This window comes from Pseudopipra pipra, chromosome Z, assembly GCF_036250125.1.
Source record: "Pseudopipra pipra isolate bDixPip1 chromosome Z, bDixPip1.hap1, whole genome shotgun sequence".
Taxonomy (NCBI): Eukaryota; Metazoa; Chordata; class Aves; order Passeriformes; family Pipridae; genus Pseudopipra; species Pseudopipra pipra.
This window is the reverse complement of record NC_087581.1, coordinates 64,870,341-64,893,094: the sequence shown is the minus strand read 5'-3', so window position 1 is coordinate 64,893,094 and position 22,754 is coordinate 64,870,341.

Sequence of the window (22,754 nt, the reverse complement as noted above, 5' to 3'; positions counted from 1 at the left end):
AAAAATTAAACTTAATTTTTAGGCTTTGTTTTTTAACATATATAAATATAGGATAAAAGAGAGTTCACTAAAGGAATTATGGATATATTGCATTTCAAAAGAAAGAAATTCCTTTGAGGTTTTCAAAGTTTCAAGGCTTTGGAACACTCATTTTCATTGGGGAAATTTGCCTTCTGATTCCTGCAGAGTAAAAGTACTTTGTGAAATACCTGTATACTTGTTAGGCTTGTGAAGGATACTTAAATTTTTTCTATATACGTCAGAATTTGTTAAGGACAATTAACCTTTCTGTATCATCTCTATGGTTGCAGTATATACATGACCAATGTATTATTCGAGAAGAAATTTACCAAGCAGAATAATTTTTCTAAAGTTTTTTTCCTTTTTATCTGCTGCAAAGTAACAGATTATAATGCTTAATTTATTCTTTTTTTGAAAATATTTTTTTCTGGATTAGAAAATAAAATTTCCTATTAGTTTTAATCATGTTATTCAAAATAAGAGCTTGTATAATAACGTATCTAGGAAACAAAAGTCTAATAGAAGTCGATAAGTTTAATAGCCCAAAATGTAAGCACTCCTATTCATGCAAAGCTTTTTGTTCCCTTTGCATGGAATAGAGGAACAATTTTTTGTGAGTTTATATTATATTCAAGATTGTATATTAATTCCTACGTTGACCACAGTGTGGTCCTATGCCTGATGTGCTACTACATTGTTGTGGGCTCCTAAATCACCTTTCAGAAAGCAAATTCAAAAGCATAACTGTAATTTCAAATGTTATACCACTACACTTCATTACATATTCTGATGGCGAGCTTGTTCCACTTTCAGCAGTTTAAAAAACTATATTTTTGACGGTTCTTCTACGTATTTTTTTAGTAAGATTTGCATATCAGGTGAATTTTGAATAATATTATTTAATTATACTTGGTTGGTTGTAACTAGTTTCTTGCAGTTACCTCAGAAATATATTAATTACCAAACTGACCAAAATAAACACATTGGCATGTATAAGCCTTCACTGTGACAAGAGGTTATTCTTAAACATACTGTGATGAAGTAAACACACTAGAGGGTCTGAAACCTATGCAAACATACTCAGTCACAGAAAGAATTTCAGTTATGAACTAAAGTTTTCGTGCTCCAGATACCAACACGAGTCTAATACAAATATTAACTTTCACTATACTTTTTCAGGACAAATGCTCCCATTCTGTGTGACTAGGCAAGCACCTAGTATGTATTTGCATGTCTAGGTTGAACACATCCAGCTAAAATCATATGCTTTATTCATAGATAGCTTTTAAAATATGACTGGTATTTTCTGCAATACAGTTAAACAAAGTAGTCTAGACAGCTCTATCTGCTGTCAGAAGTGCAGTTCATGCAATTGAGAGTTGTAGCTAAGTTTTGAAAAGAATCTGTTTCTTGAAAAATATAGCTTTAAAGGTGTTTTTTTGAAGCATAAGTATTCTAATTAGCCAGACTTCATGAGAAATCTTCTTAGGACATAGATAAAGGCTAAGCACGATATTTGAAGCCCAGTTACAACATTTTCTGTAACTTTACAGCTTATTTATAATGCTGTTACATATTGTATATCACCTCTTGAAATTAAGAAAATGAAACTTAAAACCAAAATGTTTCTGTCATATTTAAAAATTTAAGCAATAATGCTATACATCAAACTGCCTCTTACCCATGAAATATAGGGTAATATATATATATAATATATAATATATAATATATATAATATATATATATACATACAATATATATACATTGACGATGAATGAACTGACGCTTATTGCTTGAATTTTTACATATCTAAGTTGATTACTATAAGTAAATACTTTCAGATTTCAAACCTTTTCACATGCATATTTAAACTTGATCTCTGCTAAATGAGACTACTATTCTCACCATTATTCATGAAGCTACTATGAAAACTACTGCAGAATAAAAACGTGGGAGCAGATAAAACACTACAAAAAAGTCAGCACTGCAAACTCCACCACCCACGGCATTCAGTTGTCTGTCCATTTAAAGATAAAAATATTATCCGAAATAATATGGGTTTTAAATTTACTTTTCATACACTTCAATCTGTCACTTTCTTTCCTCCTTCAGAATGCATTAGTATTTATAAATATGGACATTTTAAAGAACCAAGTAAGTCCTCTTCAGAGATATTGAAATTTTGTTACTGTACTATTTATATTAAAAAAATCCTAATATGATTTTTATAGTTAGTCTATAGTAGTCCGATTTGCTATGACATAGATATAATTCCGGTACTCAAACCTTATTTGGGACTGCAGTTCTACTCCCTTTTTTCAGCTTCCCAGCGCACCCTGCCTCCTATCTCCTGCCAAGAAAAGGATTGAAGATCTTCCAGTGCTTCAAACTCACAGAATTAAGTACTACTTCACTGAATTGGCACTTATGACAGGTAGAAAGTCACTATCATAGCTACTTGTACAACCCTTCTTCCTGTTACTGATGAGTTACAGGTAATCACAAAATCACAGAATCACAGAATATGCTGAATTGGAGGAGACCCACAAGAATGATTGAGTCCAGCTATTAGCCCTGCACAGGACCATCCCTGAGAGTCACATTATGTGCCTGAGAGATTTGTCCAAAGACTTCTGAAACTCTGTCAGGCTTGGTGGTGTGACTACTTCCCTGGGGAGTCTATTACAGTGTCCAACTACCCTCTGAGTGAAGGACCTCTTTCTAATATCCAACCTAAACCTCCCCTGGCACAACTTCAGGCCATTCCCTTGGGTCCTGTCACTGGTCACCACAGAGAAGACATCCGTGTCTGCCCCTCCTCTTTCCCTCATGAGTCTCTCCTCAGTTTCCTCTTTTTCAGGCTGAACACACCAAGTGACCTCAGCCCCTCCTCACACAGCTTCCCCTCAAGGCCCTTCACCATCTTCACTGCCCTCCTTTGGGCACTCTCTAACAGCTTCATATCTTTCCTGTGTTGTGGTGCCCCAAAACTGCACACAATATTCAAGGTGAAGCCACCCCAGTGCAGAGCAGAGCGGGACAATCCCCTCCCTCAACCGGCTGGTGATAAACGGATTTTGTGGAGTCTTTGTGTGTTTCTATGTTTATAAAGGACTGAAGTATCTTTAAAAAACTTCTTATGGCTGTATATTTGGAGAGTGAACTGATCTCAGAAATTAAAAAAAAAAGTAAATTAAAAGGCATTAAAGACAGATCTTAAGAAGGCATGATTTTTTTGTGAAGCACTGAACTAAATAAAATAAAGATTAACCATATTCCATTCTGAGTTAATCATATTAGATGCTTCTTTTTAGCATAAAACCTTGTCAAAGGGAAGTCATGCACAAAACTTCCATTAGTGTAGCTTTGGATTTCAGGTTTTTGGGTATCACCACAATGCACAAGTTTGTATTTCATATAGTCAGTGAAGCTACTGCTCAAGGGTAAAAGCAAAGCTCAACCCCTGTTAGTATTTTGAACTTTTAGTAGGTTGTTTTGGATTTTTTATCAGTAATCAAAAAATCGTTATTTCTAGTATTAAAAATAAGCAATTTTCCCTCTTTCTAAATTATTTTAAATTCCAACATCTGAAAGACCAAACTAGGACAGTTATTCCCAATGAATAGAACAGTAAACTGTATATAATCTCGGTAAAGAAGGTTTTTGAAAAGAAAAAGAAACCATCCTTCCAGAAAGAGAAGTAAAATAATGAGATGAGTACTAATATGTATGGAATCAATTTGCAGGTCCTTGAAGAAAGAAAAAATACTATAGAATAGATTTTGAATAGAAATGTTTCCATTATAGCTAATGGTTGGATTTCCAAAAGTATGTTACAGTATTATATAGTCAGATACTCAGAAAACTTGTGAATCAAAACGTGTCCTTTAATTTTACTTAGATAGTCTGGTATCATAGACCATTTTCTGTGGCACTGGTTAACCATACAGTCAGTGCACAGGTAAGTGCAATTGGCCAGGAAAAATAACATAGAGCTGCTTTGAATTCCTAGGAACTAAAATTTGCCAGAAAATGCTGGATAATATAACTTTCAGTTTCTAAATAAGACAGAGTATCACTCTCATTTTGAAAAGATATATAGGTTCATGCACATCATGGATACATATTCAAATTATTTGACCTAAAATATAAAGAAAAAAATATGCAAGAACAGGAAAAAGTATCATAAATACTAGTCACATTTTTATTTTCAAGACCTATAATCCACCCATGTAATCAAGGAGAGCTGTAGTCATAAATATACAAAGCTTGATTTTTCAGTTAAAAAAAATCACTTTTGCACGGTAAAATACCATGTATCTCTTCACTGATGTGTGGATTTAATTCATATATAACATAGATTTAACCAGAGATCTTGGTAATGAAAATTGGTCAAGCTAATTAGAAAACTCTACTCTTCTCATTGATGTGAATAAAAAGTGGTGCACATTGTTTTCACTAGTGATTCTTTGACCTTTTAACTTATTTAACTTTTTTATATATATTTTTCTCAATGAAATTTCAATGATGGGAGAAAAAGCCTCAGATGACATAGTTATGTTGGCCAAGTTGGAAGGAATAAAATGTTCTCAAGCCTTTTTCAATTCATAAAAGAAGAAATACTACTGAAGTAGACTGTTACGGTCATTACAGTCATCAAGATATTTATATGAAAGAAGAATGCAATGTACTTTCAGTACAATTGCCCAATCAAGTTTCAGCATGGTAAAATAATTTAGATATATTTAAAAATAAAAAATTGGATGGTCTGAGTGTGTATGAAAGATTCTAAGTAGGGTAAGAATGTTAAATGGTGTGGCATTATTCATTCTATGGGAAAAAAAAGTTACTCCCCTATTATTTTTATATAGTTTGCTATTTCTGAGTAGAAACTTGGAATTTATTGGATTTTAATGGAATTATGTACCTTCATGTAAAAAACAGCACACAAAAGGCTGTAAAGCTGCTTTTTTCTTTGTAAGACGCTTTATGTGTATGAACAGTATTGTTGGCTCATTATTACTCATACAGCTGGATGGAGGATCACAGCCTACAGCTGGAAGAATAACCCTGCTTTACGCAAAACTAACAGCCTGATTACTATGCTGTAATATGTTCTTTTTAAAGAAGAGTTCAACAATTATTAGAAGTTTCTAAAAGCTCCAGTTTTTAACACATGTCTCTGAAGAGATGAGGAGAAAGTTGAAATTATACTAAGGAAACCTACTCAATAATGTTATTATGGACCAGCAAATACTTTTCCTAGAAAATTTACTTAGTAAGCTAAATAGAATTTACCTTCATTTACTGTATTAAATGAAATTTACTATGAAGATCGAAAAAAATCAAACTGCTACCTTAGTACTAGGAAAAAATATTCTGCACAGAAGGAGGGACTCAGATGTATAAACACAAGTATTCAGGGGTAGTTGATATAAAAGACTGACAGATGTAGACAACTTAAAACACTCCTCCTTTCTGAAGCTGATGGGAGACTCTGTGTGACATACACACTATGCCTAATATAGAAAACATACTACTGTTTAATCAACTGAGTTTAATTAACCGAGCACATACTACCCAAGAACTTTAGGGAATAAAAACCAGAATAAATATAGTGAGCGTATTTGACACAAACACTGGCTTAGTAAACAGCACATTAACTAGTTATTAACTTATGAATATGGTTTTTGTGGTGCTCCTATATCCTAATATTATCAAGATAGGATTTTGAACATAAGGAGAACCAGACATCTGGTTCATCTAATTCTCCTAGGTAGATTTGAAATACAAGATATCATAAGGAGCATGCAAATGTAGATACCAAGTTAGCAAAGGTACACAGTGACACCAGTTTTGACATGGATATAAATATATTTTTTGGAAGGAATATCATAATTTCGCACATTTGTCTGCATATTTTTTTCTTAAAGGAAACAAAATGGGATACCACAGCAAATACTAAAACCCTGATAAGAAAATCATCACATCCTGGAAAATAAAACTGTCTTGTGAATACTTCTAAAGACTTTATCATGATTGCAAATACTTTTAAAGTCTTTGTCATAATTGGAAATACTTTTAAACCTCGCAAGCCAAAATTTATCATTCTTATAAAGATGGCACAGTTTCTCCTAGTTTAATTTTCTAAAAATTCTTGTCATTTCATCCTGACAGGGATTATGAATAGTTGGTTCATTTCATCACTGATTTAGAAATTGTTGTTTCTGATATCATGAAGAAAGAAGGGTGCCATTTGCCTTGACTCATTTAATAAGACAGAAGAAACTGCTTGGACCACTTTAGGTGTCAACACGAATGCTATTTCAAGCACTGGATAAATTATGTGAAAGGTTCTTGTTCTAAGTCAGAAGGAAGTATAAGGAAGCTAAGCACTGCCTGTGAGTGCATAGAAGAGTATTTATATATAAATGTGTAACTGTATATGCCATAACTTCATTACTGCTCACACATTAGTCTCATGACTTTCCTCACAGACAGTTGAAAATGTACAGCTGTTGGTCCTTTCTTTTATCAACATTTCTTATTTTTCACTAGTGTTGCACTTCTGAAATGATTTTGGCTGTGATCTGATAGCATAGACTTTGATGTAAGAACGTTGAGAGAGAGCAAATGGGGAACAAGTGCAGACCTAGATATAACTACCATCTTGTACTGTAATGAAACAGACCAAACATTTTCCTAACTTGGAAAAAAACCCCACTTCAGACATAGACACCTGAATACAGCTTTTACTAATTGTAAAACATTTGCATTGGACAGTGTGAAAAATATGAATATTCATACTGCAGTTGCATATTTCATCTAAATTTAAAACAAAAAATCACATTTCAAAAGGTGTAAACTTTGAAAAAACGGAAACACTGTTAGCAACAGCAGTTGGCCCTTGAGAAATAAAAATGTCTCTTAGATCAAAAGAAGCCACAGAAAATGCTTTTGTTTATATGTTTATAGAAAACTCAATCATTGATGAAACGCCTATCAGTGATGAAACCACCTCTGACCCGTGGGAGTTGTGTTTTCAGGTAACATCATGGCCCATATATGAGGTTTTCCTTCTATCCTATCACAATTATCCAAGGAGAAAAGACAAAGAACTTCTTGAATAGTAAATGAACTCTTTCAATTCCTTAAAGTTAAGGAATTCCTTTTAAGTTAACTCACCTGTTATGGACCTGTTTGTCTATATGTAATTCTGTCCACCTGCTATGGGCCTATGTGTAATTTTGTGTTGCTGCATTTACACTTGATATACTCTGGAAGTGGGCTAATTAGTTATTTCTGATCAACATATGACTCCATTAGCTCTTGTTCATTTTTTAATCCATCTTCTCCTGTATAGGTAAAAGAAAAGCTTTTTTCTTAATGTTTAGTGACACACTTCAGTGTTTTTTTGAAGGAACTTGCTCATATGGATTCCTTGTGACATTAGACTGGCAATTGCTAGGAGTTTAGAACATTCTGAATTACTGAAACACTTATGGGGTTCATAAGTGATCTCTTAGTAACAAGATCAACTATTTTTAATTACAATTTAAAACAAGGCTGATGAGGAGATTGTAAAAGCTGTTCCTAGAATCACGATAACTAAACGGAGAAAATAGAAGCAAGGGAAGGTAGCTGTGATAATTGAATGTCAATGTTATGCCTTGTGAAAACCTTTACTGAATTCACCTTCTGGGATTCATTGCTGTTGTTTGGCAGAGGCCTCCTAATTTCTTAATTAATTCTTACCAATACATAGATTTGCAATTTTGACTTAAAGATTTCTTAAAGTGATACAGTACAACAATGGATCACATAATAAAAGGCCTCATTTGAAACCCACAATTAAGGAGTTGGTCCATAAATAACCAAGGATGATATAAAGATGATGAAAAGTTACTTATTTATTCTTAGCCAAATTTTGTTCTGTAAACAAGGGAAGTTACTTCACAGCATTTTTGAACCTGATTAATTAGTATTTGTTTGTGTTTTAATGATCATGTTGCCAGATTATTCACTTTTCTTCATCATTGCTTATATCAGAGGCATACAGAGGTTCCTGTCTGTCCACTTGAGACTTCTTTGGGACTTTTTAGATCTGTATGTTCTTGGTCTCAAGGTTAAAAATCATCATCTCACATGTTGTGATTGCACATGTGTTGTCTTTAACTGAATCTTGGACAGGCTTGTTTTTTGGTTTTTGCTTTTTTAAACACTTCCTGGTTTGTAGTCTCATATGATTGTAAATATCATTAGAACTTTAAATGAAGATTAGTCCATGCCAGTATGCAACATATTAATTGAATAGAAATAGTAATTATAGTAAATCAAGATGCTAGATATTGATTGTTATTAGGCATGTTTCTAAGTCACTCAAGGGTATGAAATGGTGTTACTTTTGATAAGCACACCAGCCTGAATGCTACTCTGGATCTGTCACTGCACTTTGATGTACCTTCTCCCTTCTGCCTTGATAATTCTTCGATTCTATGATTCTATATTTATAGTTCTTACACCAGAGCTTTTTTTTTTTTTTAACATGGCAATATTCAAATCTTCTTATATAGTCCATATAGAAAACATTTCACACTTCTATGGTAGTTTTCTATTCTCATTTGCCCAGAGACTGAACAAGGTGAAAAAAACATCTATCAGGCAGGTAAGATATGTTATCCGCTTCTAATATGTGATTTAGGCTGTGTGTCAAGCCCTATATAAACCTTGCTAGACAGATTTAGTGTGAAAACCTTGAGCTTTACAATATAGCATTTATAACATTTTCAAAGTTAGCTCTCTGAAAATACGAGCGTTTTGTTTTGCTCTATCAGCTCTTCTCCTTCCCTTTTCTTGTTTTGGGCTTTTGATGAACTGTAGTGATATTCAAGCCCCAAGTGAGTGAATATATCCTGCTAGTCCAACAGAAGATCCACATTTAGCCTGAAGTAGTTAATTGTATTTAAACTACTTCAAATACAAGTAGTTCAAAGCATTTGCATGCTTGCAGTTATTCTTTTAGCTTTTAAGTACACATCCTGTACATTGTTAAGCATATCCCATAAAATAATTCTCTGTAAGTGATGAAACTTCACTAGAAACATTTAATTTTGGTCCAGGGAAGAAGAGGAGTTTATATTTCACTGACATCATATTAAAACAAACAAGTTAAATATTAGTGAAGGAGCTGCAGTTCAGTTTTACTTAATTTGATATGAGGTCCAGCTCTTATCATCACAACTACATGAGGAATGTAGTTGTCTTTGCAGCACTTGTATGTACTATGAGACACCTAAACAATGATTATAAGAAAACAGATATCACATTTTCATTATTATGTTAGTGTAAAGATTTCTTAAATTAACAGAGAGCTTGTGAAACCCTTCAAAATGTACCCCAGGTGAAATGTTGTTGGAGGGTTTTTTTGCATGTATCAGGTAAACAAGGAATGGTTTACTATAGCCACCAGCAGACATAGATCATTTGTCTGCCTTTTGCTGTGGGCAGGTTTAAAAATCTCCTTGATTGAACATTAATTTTCTCCTTCATATATTTTCACTTAACCAACACACTGTGTAAAAGAATCATTTAGTGAAATTAAATAAACTGGTGCTCTCCAGATTTGAAATATATACAATCATGAATGATCTATTGCCCAATAGATCTCATAACCCAAGGATCAAATTAAGTCATCATGTTAACTTGATGAAGCAGCATGGTTAAAGCTCCTTAAGTATGGCAGATTTTTTATAATGAATAGTTAATTTTGGAAACACACTGCCACAGGACACCGTGGAAGCCAAAAATTTAATACAATTCAAAAATAGATTGAATAATCTCATGGAATAAAAATCTTACAGAGTCCAAGAAGAGGGAGAATATGAATGAACTCTTCAGCACCTAAACATATATTTTCAGAATCACAGAGAATATCTTATGGAAACATAACTGTAGTCTCAGAGTTACTGTCAGAAACTTGATATTTTTTTGCTGGAGAGCTTTAGTTGAGTCAAACATTGCCTTCTTTTTTCCCCTTCCATAATGGAAAAAACAATAGTCCATATTCTCTTATTTAGGTACCTCCTGTATAACTCCATAGTGACCATAAATTTGTACTTCTCATGAAATAGACTATCTAATTTCTCATTCTCCTTTCTTAAGTATCAATATCAAGATTACTGTTATAGAGTATTTTCTAGCCAAATTTCTAGTTAATTGCTCATTCTATATTCTTTTCCTATTGAAATTTTACAAGGCAGTACTATAAATAGTAATATCTTTATTACTTTATATGACAAATTGTTTTCAGAATACATAAGAGTTTGAGTTGTTTTTATTTTAGATGGAAAGAAACACTTTTAAAATAAAGCTAAAATTAAAAAAGAATAAAAAGTGATAGGATTCTCTTTGGGTGTCTACAGATATTCCTGATGCTCTCCACAAATCTCCTTGACAGCCACATGCCAAAGCAGAAAATGTAAGAGAGGTAAAACCTTCAAGAAAATGGGTGTCAGTGACCCAGAGACTTATTCCAGTTGTTGAAGCTGGTTCACTAAACATCCATGACCAGGTGGTTGTTAGTGCACTCCTACCATGGTGTCGTCTATCTGTCCTCTGACCCAGGCCTCTAGCTCTCACCTCTAGTCTCCTAGAGGTTGTCCCTAGGCTTGTCCCATGGAGAAGCCCTTGATATCTGAGCTGCTCCATCACACAGAACCACTCCATCCTCAACTTCCTCCCTGCCCATACTGAAGAGTTTTTACACAACTCTCTCCCTAGTTTTGCAAGTTGTCTTACCACATCTCAATTTTTGCAGCAGCTCCCCAGTAGCAGCCTCTATCTGTAAAGTGCTAGTGAGGGCATGCACCTTTCCAGGTGCTTTGGAAAAAAATGGGGGAATTTGGTAAAGTAGTGTGTATTAATGAAACATGAAGCCCTTTGGTGTAAGAGCTGGTTCCTATTTTCTTTCTAGGTTACAGCAACAACTGTTTCTATTTTATTTGATTTGCCTGGCTTATGTGACCATATTTCCAGGGCCTTCAGAGGATGTCAAGTCAATTTCAGCTATCTTGGAATTAGAAATGCTATGTGAATATTCCCAAGTGCCTCCTGCTCAAACAAAGAACACAGTTAACAGAATAATAAAAGAATTGTCAAAATAAAGATAGAGTTAAACTGGATCAAAACATGAGTTCTGTAGCAGTATCTGTTATTCATAAGGATTAGATGCTGCAGAAAATAATTAATAACTAACTTGAAATTAACGGGAACAACTTTTCCTGCTTATTCATGTGTGTTTCATAAAATTCACCTCCATCTTTCAGGAACAAAAAAGTTCCTCCCTTAGTTTCTCTGTATTTTTGAACAAAACTTACTGACATTCAGGATTTGAGAAGATTATAAATCTCTGGGCAGGACAATCTGTCTGTGCCTTCATACACCTCTGTGTAATGTGTAAAATTGCTGCCATTCTCTATGTGACCTCGGCAATTGTGGAACTTCAAAGATTAAGAGCAACAGTCTATTGGTTTTTCAGGCCATTATTTTTTCATGAAAACACTGCAGTGGTTCTGAGCTGGCTACCATTTTTGCAGTCTTGCAATACTTTATCTATATTTGATGTGTGACTAAGAGCTGTAGGAACTTTTGCATAGAGGAATTATCTAGACTTGAAACACACATAAATATCATACAGTATTCCTCTTTGAAAGTAATTGTGTTAATACACTAGGACTGGTGTGTGCTGTGTGGAAATGATTGACAGAAATCAATGCAAGGTCAGTTGAATAATCTCCTGGACTGCAACAACCTCCACAGGTCCCCTCTGTGTTGCCCTTAAATAAAGAAAACCTAACTTATTAAATGATAATTAATAACTCTGGCATTCATTTCCTCATTGTTTTATCTCTTTAGACACAGTAAATATATAGCCAGAAATTGTTTAGTTTAAACAATCTAAAAGTTATATTTGAGAAGTGGACTAAATGCCATAATAGTTATATTTGTCTTGGAAACAAAAATTTATCAGAGTAAACATCTTGACATAAGCCACAGTGATCTTAGGTTCAAAAACAAAAAGCCATGAATTCACTATTGAGACTAGCATATTAAATCTTCTGAGGGCCTTTACTGAATTTTAAATTAGATCAGGAAGTTGGCACTGATTTCTTGGACAGGTTTCACCTTTTTTTTTTTTTTAGTCTACTAGTACAACAATGAATAACTGGGCAATAATACAGTTTGGAAGAACAAAGGCATGGTCTAGTCAATAGCGATATGTATGTGTGTCTACCTAACTGAGGGTTATTTCCTATAAATATCCGCTGCAGGCTTGTGGTCTCCTTTTCATTCTGCTCCCACCTGAAGCACTAACATCCTGATGAGTAAATAAAGAGAGAAGGTTTTTCAGTTCTTGAAAGAATTTTCTGTGGAGACCAGCAGGTTATAAAACAGTAATATGTAAACAGCCCAAAGCATATACAGAAGTTTTTCAAGTCTAATGGAATTACATATATTTGCATAACATGCTTGCAAAGGATGTTCTTGCTTAGCATGGGGCAAACTAGGTAGGAAAAAATTTACCCTGATATCTTCATAAGGATGTATTTTTAAGTCTGTATAACTATATCAATAGGCTGTCGTGTAGCTATTTAATGGAATCCAAACTATAGTGCAACCTCCATTGGAGATTTTAGTCTGGAAAAGGTAACACGCAGGAAAGAGTAAGAAACAGTTGCCTGCATCATACCTCTCAAGCCATATCATGACTATTTTAGTAGTATATAACATACACTTCTGTTTTTCCATTTTCTTACCTACTTTCTGACTCACCAATAATACCATAAAACTACATGAAAACTGAAGAGATTATTTCAGTTTGCAAAAATAAGGAGTTTTTAAGTACCACATATCTTGCTTGGTACAAATTGGTCTTGAACCTAATATATTAGTAGTTGATTTGTTAAGAATTTAATTTGTAATATTTTTATAATTCTGTACTACTATTTCTATAAAGCTTGAACAGCAAAGTTAACCAGCAAAGACAGTTCAGGAATTGACCTACACATGGATTTTGACTTGTCAAAAGCATGTTCCCTTCTGATGTACATGTATGCCTACTTTTACAATCTATCTCTCATCTTGGCTGTGGTCCTAAAAATGCGTTGATTTACTGTACCAAAAATGTACAGTACAGGAGTCTAAAAATACAGACTATACAAGTGCAGAAAACAGATGAGACGTTCACAAGTTTCTGACATTCAGACTCCAGTCTGAAATGTTGATTTATATACAACATAGTGATACACATTTCTCTGGCATTTCTGTAAGATTATGTAAGATTATCTATCCTGCATGTTTCAGTTGTATAAAGCATGTCTAGTAAAAAACAAACAAAAAGAAAAACTCTACAGAAACCAAGAAAAATAATTTTTGTTTAACAATAGGTGTATATTAAGCTCCTGCTAATATTGCATTGTCTTCACTCAAAGGAAGAAATTAAATGGATTATTCGGAATCCTTCAGCCACAATAATTTAGATCACCCTCCTTGGTATTAGGGAGAAGGTGATTTCCTCAAGGGATGCTGAAGACTTGGGGCATATTTTCCTAATTTCACATGACAACAGAGGAAGAACCACCCTGGTTCAGGTCAATGGACCCTTTAGTCAATGACCCATCTCATGAGATCCCATTGGGATTATCTGAGGACCCCAGCATAAGAAGGATGTGGACCTGTTGGATCAAGCCCCGTGGAGGGTCACAAAGATGATCAAAGGGCTGCAGCACCTCCTGTGTGAGGTGACCTCCTGACAGAACTGGGACTGTTTGGCTTGGAGAGGATGTGGTTCTGGGGAGACCTTACAGTGCATTCCAGTACCTAAAGGGGCCTAAAGGAAAGATCAAGAGAGACTTTTTTCAAGGGCATGCAGTGAAAGGGCAAGAGGTGAAGGCTTTAAAGTGAGAGAGAGTAGGTTAACATTAGATATTAGGAAGAAATTCTTTACTGTGAGGGTGGTGAGGCATTGGAACAGATTGCCCATAAAAGTTGTGGATGCCCCATCCCTGGAAGTGTTCAAGGCCAGGCTGAAGGGGGCTTTCAGCAACTTGGTCTAATGGAAGTTGTTCTTGAAAAAGACCCACGCTGGAACTCTAATAGATGCTCTATTAATGTTTCTTCTAATCTAAATCATTGTATAATTCAATATCTTTAACAAAGGTCCTATGTAAATGTTTAGGAAAAGAAAGAGCAGAGCAGATGAGTGCACATCTCAAAAAATATTTTCCTTGATTTTCTGCTTCTAAAATTTAAGTTCTGTCTTCCTGAGTTAGATCTAGTTTTGATTCCAAGTCCTTTCACCATATATTTTGCATCTACACCTTCGTTTGACAAAGAGTTCTATAGATCTATTGCTCATTATGTGTTGAATCACCTTATGTGATTGCTGTTTTTTGCTTGACTGCTGCTATTTCCACCAGTGATTCCTGTTTCCTACACGAGGAAAAAAACTTTAACAGTTGACCCATTTTTATATCATCTCCATAACAGTAGATTTTGTAGAATTACATTTACAGAAGACCAAGCTTACTAAGTTCAATTATTATTTTTTTAATTGTTCCTTAAGTGATTTTTAGAATTTTATAGAATGGGCATGTGCACACATAGACACATATTTAGGCATGGTAACTTACTGTTCACAGAGATCATGTTCTGCCTTCCAATGTTTTGAATAAGCAAAAGACCATCATAAGGAAGTGTCCTTTCATACATGCAAACACTGTTTATCAGTTGGTTATTAGTTGTTCTTAAAGGCATTAGGAAACATTTGGAAACAGTTTCAATTAATTTACATATGAGTAAAAGACCTTGAACTCTCTGACATCCTCATCATCTTGCTTCATTCCCAAGAATAGTTCACAAGCAAGAAAAAAATAAAATAGACCTGGAATTTATTATCTCCTATAAAAACAAAAATCTGGTTTTGCTCCTAAAAGCAACCTTCAGGCAATAGTTCTGCCTTGCCTGTGTGACAAGAAATTTCCTTTGCTATATGAAAAGACAAAGAGAATAATTTTTTAGAAAGAACGTAGCTATCATGAGAACATTTCTAAGGTTTTGCATGTCTAGTGAGATGTTTTTGTATTGTCATATGAAATCACAGAATATTAACTTGGTTGTGATTATGTCGTTCATTAGTATTTTAGTAGTTACTTCACAGTTTAGTGACTTCTTGGATTTGCTAAATCAGTACTAAAGTGGCTACACTGATAATCTATATCAGTGAAAGTGCTACTTTTAAGGGGTGGTGTAGAGTTGGTTGACAGACCAACAGTCTTTATCAAGAAAATCTTTACTTGTTTATCTAATATTTGCACACCTTGCTTATATGGCTGATATCTGTACCTATACCACAAATAAAGTTTATGAATGTAGCTCGTGTGTCTGAGACAGTAGTTCTATGTGAGCAAACTCTGACACTGCTGGACTTCCTGAATATCATCCTGATGGTTGTATGATTCAGTATGATTAACTGACCATCATAATAGGATTTTGCAGTTTCAGTACACTAGATTTAAATTCTACCACCCTTCTTTCTGCTAAGTGGTCCTTTAACATTGCTGTCATTTTGTTGAATTGTTCTTTTTGTGGTCATCAATTTAGACATTTTCAAATGGTTTACAGGCCAAGAATTAGTCACTATTATTAGGGCAAACTTTGTTCTAGTTATGCTAAACCCTACAAATACTGTCCACATGTGATAAAGTTTGTGATAAAAGCTTTACTCTTAAAAGCTTCACCTGGCAGTATCGGTGGATCTCTGTTATTACAGACCTAACTGCAAGACTGAATCCAAAATACGGTAGTTTGAGGTAATTCTTCCAATTATGGCAGCAGCAGCAGTTCTCTATTTTGTCTGTAGACTTTTATTTTAAATTAATTCCTTAAAATTCTCCTGTGCAAGAGTATGATATGTTTTTGTGCCTCCAACAACATTACTATGTAAATAAATTCCACTGGAGGAATACATGTTCACACTGGCATTTCCTCATTTATAGCGTTTGTCAAATTAATAAGTACCTGCTGAAAATTTATCAAATTTGATAAATTTTCAGAAAGTATGGGAGATTCATGATTAGAATGAGTTGACATATGTACATTTAATGTTAAAACTTTATTTATTATGGCATTGAATACTCATTAAACGATAATTAAATTAAATAATTTAGATTCATTTAGAAAAAAAAAGGAGAGAAATAAAGCTGTTTCAGTAATATTGTTATGGCAGTCTAGTATATGACATTGCAATCAGTCTTGTACACTAGTTTAGGTCCAGAAATTTGCAACTGTAATTTGAAGATAGCTCTAGCAGTATGAGATTCAGGTAAAAGACGAAAAAAACGCTTTTTATGATAGCATTAACTAAATGGAATTTTCACAGTCTTGCAGTTCTCTCAGATACTTAGAGAGTCTAGTAATATTTCTTCTAACAGACCTTGTACTGAGAATCAAGTAGCTATATAAAACAAATCAGCTTTTCTTTTTAACCTTTTTCTAACAGTGTCACAATGCAAAGCTTGTAAAGATGAATCTTAAGTAATGAAAAAGCCACAGGCAAATAAAAAATAATTCCTCCTCTGATTATTTTTTAAGCAAATGATATGATTTTGGGATAATTTTGGATGAGTTATTTCTAAGTACTGTGCTCTGACATTTATACTATAAACTTTGTCTCTCTGATAACATCATCAGATGATCTGTCAGACTTTTTTCTTTGTCAGCGTCATAGACTTATAATATCCTTTGGATAAAGCGCTACAGGATTTTCAACACAATATTCTGATAGCAACTATTTATCTGGTTTCTTGGAACTAATATATTTTAGAGATCAGAGACCTTAACTATCTACTGGAAAATCCAGATATATACAAATTGTTATGTGCATTTCTCTATGGTTATAGGAAGTAGTAAACATTCTAATTAATGAATTGATTGTCTGCCTTTAGGGCTAACCTAAAAAACAAAATCAAGATGATCACAAAATCACAGGATGGTCTGGGTTGGAAGGGACCTTAAAGATCATCTAGTTCCAAACCCTCCTGGCCCTGCCATGAGGAATGCTGCACAACACTGCATCAGGTTGCTCAGAGCCCCATCCAGTCTGGTCTTGAATACTGCCAGGGATGGGACACCAGAACTTTTCTGGGCAACCTGTGCCAGTGCCTCACCACCCTTACAGTAAAGAATTTCTTCCTAATATCTAGTCTAAATAACTACTCTTTTAGTTTAAAACATTTTTGTTTTGCTGTGACTAGATTTTACCTGTGTAAACACTCACTCTCTTTCTTTTTAATAGGACCACTCTAGGTAAGGAAAGTTGTAATAAGGTCTCTCTGGAACTTTCTCCTTTCCCTACTGAGCCAACTCCAATTCTGTCAGCCTGCCTCTGCAGCAGAGGTGCTCCAGTCATCTTCGTGGACCTCCTCTGGAGCCACTACAATAAATCCACATCTTTCTTGTGCTGAGGACCCCAGAGCTGGACACAGCATTATAAGTGGGATCTCACAAGGGCGGATTAGAGGGACAGAATCACCTCCCTTGACCTGCTGGTTATGCTTCTTTTGACACGCTTGGCCTTCCGGGCTATGAGCACACTATGTTTCCTCATGTCCAACTTTTTTTTCATCGATGAGAACTCCCAAGTCCTTCTCAGCAGAACTGCTCTCAATGTCTTCTTCTCCCAGTCTGTACTCATCTGGCATTGCCCCAATCCAGGTGGCAGCATCTTGAACTTGCCCTTCTTTTACTTCATGAGATGTAGACACACTTCCCAAGATTGTCCAGGTCCCCCTTTTCTCATGTCAACTGCATCACTCAACGTTGTGTCATCTGCAAACTTGACGAACGTGCACTCGATTGCACTGTCTGTGTAATTGATAAATATATTAGAGAGCACCAACCCATGACAGAAACCTGAGGGACACCACTCATCACCGTGAGGGACATCTCCCGTCACCGGTCTCCACCGGGACACAGAACCATTGACCACAAGCTCTGGTGATCTGTTCAATACATGCTTCCTGTTTAAATCACCAAGGAAAAGGGTGTGTTAAGTATCATGGGTATCACGGGTAATCTGACCATGGGAAGATTTTTGTCATAAAGGACGTATAAATAAATGCAGAAGCAGGCTGGGATCAGAAGATCTACAGTCCTTTAAATGAAAACGTTTAAAAATTAAAGATTTTAACAGGTCACTATTATTCCTTATTAAAGTGATATCTGTTGATCTGATTTCATCTAGAGCCTGACTCCATAGGCAGAGCACTTGTATCATAATGCACTGGTACACAGACTCCACAAAGTAACAGTTCCTTTCATTAAAAGCAAAACAAGCAGTATTTGCCTTGAAAAATGTGGCAGCTCACTTTATCTAGGAAAACCAGTACTCAAGACAGTATTTCCAATGCAGGATATTTTTGCCTTTAAATTTCTGTGAAGCAATCAATAAATTGAATTAAGAAAATTAATTTTTTTAAAAAAGTCTTCAAAAGGAAGAAATAACTGTTATCATTTAAATGTAAATAGCAGAAGCAAGGACTGCCAACAATATGATCCATGTGCAAGCAATGACTCTGCAAGCAGTGCATGAATGGTTTTTAGCCATTCAGAAAGAGAAGAAAGCTAAATCTACTTCCCCAAAGGCTCATTAAAGTACATCTGTGCTCAGGGCAGTTCAGTAATTATGTGATAGGAATAACTTCTGTGATTATAGTACATAATGGCCACCTACAAACTTTTGGCACTAGAGTAGTAGGAAAAGCACAGCCAAGGGGAAGAAACTGGATGTATTGAAGAAAAGAAAATCTTTAGGTTATAAAATTTTACAGGCCAGTAGTCACTAGTATAAGAAAACTAACTAGCGTGTGTTTGTTTTATTTTATTTTCTAACATAATCACCAATTAAAATTCTGTTTTAGTCTTATTTTCTCTTCCCTCCCCCTACCCCCCACCCTCATTTTCCATATCGGAATACAGCATCTCAGTCCCAATAATGTTTTGCATTTCTTGCAGGATACATGAAATACTATGTGATTTATTAAAAAAAAAAATTGTATTCAGTAGCTACATTTACAATTGCTCTAAAGAGAACTGCAAAATTAGCTTTAACAGTGTAGATGATTTCCATTTTGTCTTAGTTTTCTTCCTTGCACTTCTCATTTGGTTTAGTAATTCAAGAGAGGAGGCAAACACAAATTGTTCCTAACCAGTTCATCAATTCTGTCCCTGCTGCTAATCGCTCAATTACTGCATTTTGCTAGAATTACTTTATTGTTTCAGGTCCATTGCTACCTAGATTCTTACAGATTTCAGGGTTAGCAAGAAGGACTTCTGCTAACAAGTGATTTCTTTGCTGTAGCTGTTATGGTCGAATGTAGGTACCTTAGAAGTAAAGAAGCTTTTATATTTGTGTACTACCCATACTTATTTCCCCAAGGAAAGCTTTCTATGACAACAGAAAGACATACTGCATAGTGACAGCCAAACAAACAACTATCAGACTAACCAGCATCTTTTCACTTTTAAAAATCACCGTCAGAGAGATCTGTTTTGCTATTGTATTATCAAAACCTGCTGCTGAAGGTTGATTTCCTACCCTAGAGAACCTCATCCAACTTGTCTTTCAGGTTAGACAGAGCCCTCTGACCAGCCTAGGGAAAGATGGAGACTGAACAATACCAATCACCTCTGTGTCTCAAAAGGAAAGAGTCTTTCTAGAGAATACTTTGTTAACAGTTGTCTTCTGCAGATTTTATGTTCAAGGAATAAAGTAATCTCAGAAGCTGTGATGCTGTGTTAATGGTATCATATTTTATACTGCTTCTCACCTAAACTTATTGCTTTGAATTTAGGACGACATAAAGTAAAACCAATTAAAGGTAATGCACTTTTTATTATTTTATGCACTTCAATAGTCTTTGAAGACCTTTGCCAAAACTTTGTTATGTGGTATGCAAATGTAGGAAGTTGGTCTGTGTCCTAAAGAACTCACATTCTATAAAAAAACCCATGGCTATTAATCTTATTTTACAGCTGAAGAAGCTCAGATTGAAGTAAATAAACTTCTGAAGTCACATGGAAAATTCTGAAACAAGCAGAAACGAGATGTAGATCTGCATCTGAAAAGGCTCCTTAAAGCGTTTGTTCTCTGGTAAATCTTCAAGGAAGCCTGTTGACAGAATTTCCTTCTACAAAACAAATTGTTTTATGATCAAATAGTTGGATATAAGACTCTTAGAGTAGAATGGTGTTACAATCTGCTTAAATATTGCAGAAAGAACTTCAGATTCTAATATCCCCTTGAAGCAAAACTAAAACTCATACAAGTTATCTGTTCATACCGAAACAGCTTTTATTAATTGCTAAGAGATGTAAAGAGAAAAAGGAAAAAAATAAGAAAAGGTGGAAAATGCTAAGATTACTTCTAGAAGCAGAGAAAAGATACCACCAAAGCTATCTTTCTTCTGAGCTGGCCTGTAGAGGTGGGGGGGTGGAGAAGCAGTTTTCTTCCTTGTTTTTTCTCTGTCTCTGCAGCTTTTCGATGTTATCTCTTTAGCTGCAGGGGGTCTTAGCAGCTTTAGTTCTCTGGAATGCAGCCAGGGTGTGGGTTTCGCGGCTCATGCCAAAAGCCGTGTCCCAGGCTGTGTAGAGGTCCTGGTCCAGCTGCACCTTTCAGCCCTCAGAAATATGGTCAGGGTACAAAGATAAGACATAACTCATGCAGGTTCCACGATGAGCCTCAGTCCCCTCCGGGTCAGCAGAGTTCCAGTCCTCTGATGGCAGGCAGGCACCATATGGTGGCAGAAGAAACGTGAGGGGGAAGCGGGGGAGAGATTTCTTGGCTGCTGTAGCCAAATCTCTTTCCCACTCCTCTCTCCCTACTTTTCCCAAATTTCTCCTCAACTCTTATAGTGTTCAAAGGAGGTTGTACGTGGCTTTTCGGCAGGTAGCCCTATATAGATGTTCGAAGAGATGTGATAACCCTAAACAATTGCAGGATCTTTTGGCAGGAAAACTCCAATGGGAAATTCTGGTGAGAACTTCTGGTGGAAAACTGACACAGAATTTTTGGTAGGAAGTTTTTGACAGGCAGAAACAATGGCAAAACGTAATTTTCTGGCATTTCTGTTATCTGTCTGTTACAGATGGAAACTTGCACTGGAATATGGCGACAGGTATTAACTGAAAGGACAACTCTTTTTCTCCTTTGTTCCTTTCTGGATAGAGTAATTGAATAGTGAAATTGACACTGATATCTACAACATCCTTCCACATGTTCTTTCTGTTGCAAGTGCTGCTGAGTTCTCCTGCCCTGACCTGACACACAAATAAACCTCCAAACAGGAGGATGTACCTAAACATCAACAGCACGTTAGTCCTCATCAAGTCTTGTGCTATTGACCCTTGTGAAAATCTCTGCTTTTCATTACAATGTATTTGAGGCAAAGTGCAACTACAAGGCAAACACCGTAACAGGCCAAACTGTGGGTTGCATTTAGAAGCTTGTGGTCTAGCTGATTTTCTCTCTTGAAATATTCAACTCTATGCAAACTAAATATTGAATGAAAGCATGTGTTTGCGTAAATGTACACAGCACAATCTTAGGAAACACAGAATTTGTATTGCAACAATTAGCAGCTAAGTACAACGTGCCGCAGTCAAAGGCAGTGGATACGTGGAAGATAAGCGTGAGTGTAATTAAGTTTGGGAATATAAAGTGCCATATCCTCACAGTTTCTTCATCTGACTTCCACTGGTTTCACTGGGGTTTAGGTGTAATTGTCTTCTCCTAAAGCAGACTACACAGTGTAGGAGTCTGAAAGAGAAACTTGTTTAATCAAAATAGCAAAATGCTGGTTTGCATCAAAGACAGTCTCAGTGAGAAGGGAATGAAGTACACAATAAAGTAATTTTCTGCCTAAAATAGCAGTTAATTGTGTTGTTCATTTTAACGGGGTTTGAATGTCTGACTAAATAATACTGCATGCTTGAAAAAATAATTTTCGAGTTACAGTAACAGCAAACATCATTGGGTGGGTTTCTTTCCAGTAAGCAGATGTAGATCCATTTAACTTTCTTTCAGTTTAAGAGATGAAATCAAGTGTGTAATTTTCTTATTTACTGCAGTGATATGTTAATTTTGAAATATTTAGGAGAAAATTTATCTGAATACCTTCAAAAAACCCCAGAAAGATCAAAATCAACTCTTGCATTTTTGTTATTAATTAATCATAAAGCTCTCAAAGTAAAGAGTCATGAAATAAATTAATAAAATAGCTAATGTGGTATGTAATATATTTGGTGACATAGAATGTTGCAGTTAATATAGAATCTGTTCTCTGGTTTGAATCCTCACAGAAAGAGGGGCAAGAGGGGAGAAATCAATACTTTAGGAAAATAAATTCCGTTTTTATCGAACCTATTTATTTTACTGTTTTTCTATGATCACTACCAAGAATGATGAAGAAGTGCTGGTTTTGGTTGGGATAGAATTAATTTTCTTCGCAGTATCTCGTTTGGGACTGTGTTTTGGATTCGTGCTGGAAACAAGTTTAATACCAAAGGGATGTTTTTGCTACTGCAGAAAGACAAGGCCCTTGCTGCTCCTCACCCCACCCCACCAGGGAGGGGACTGGGGGCGCACAAGGACTTGGGAGGGGTCACAGCCAGTACAG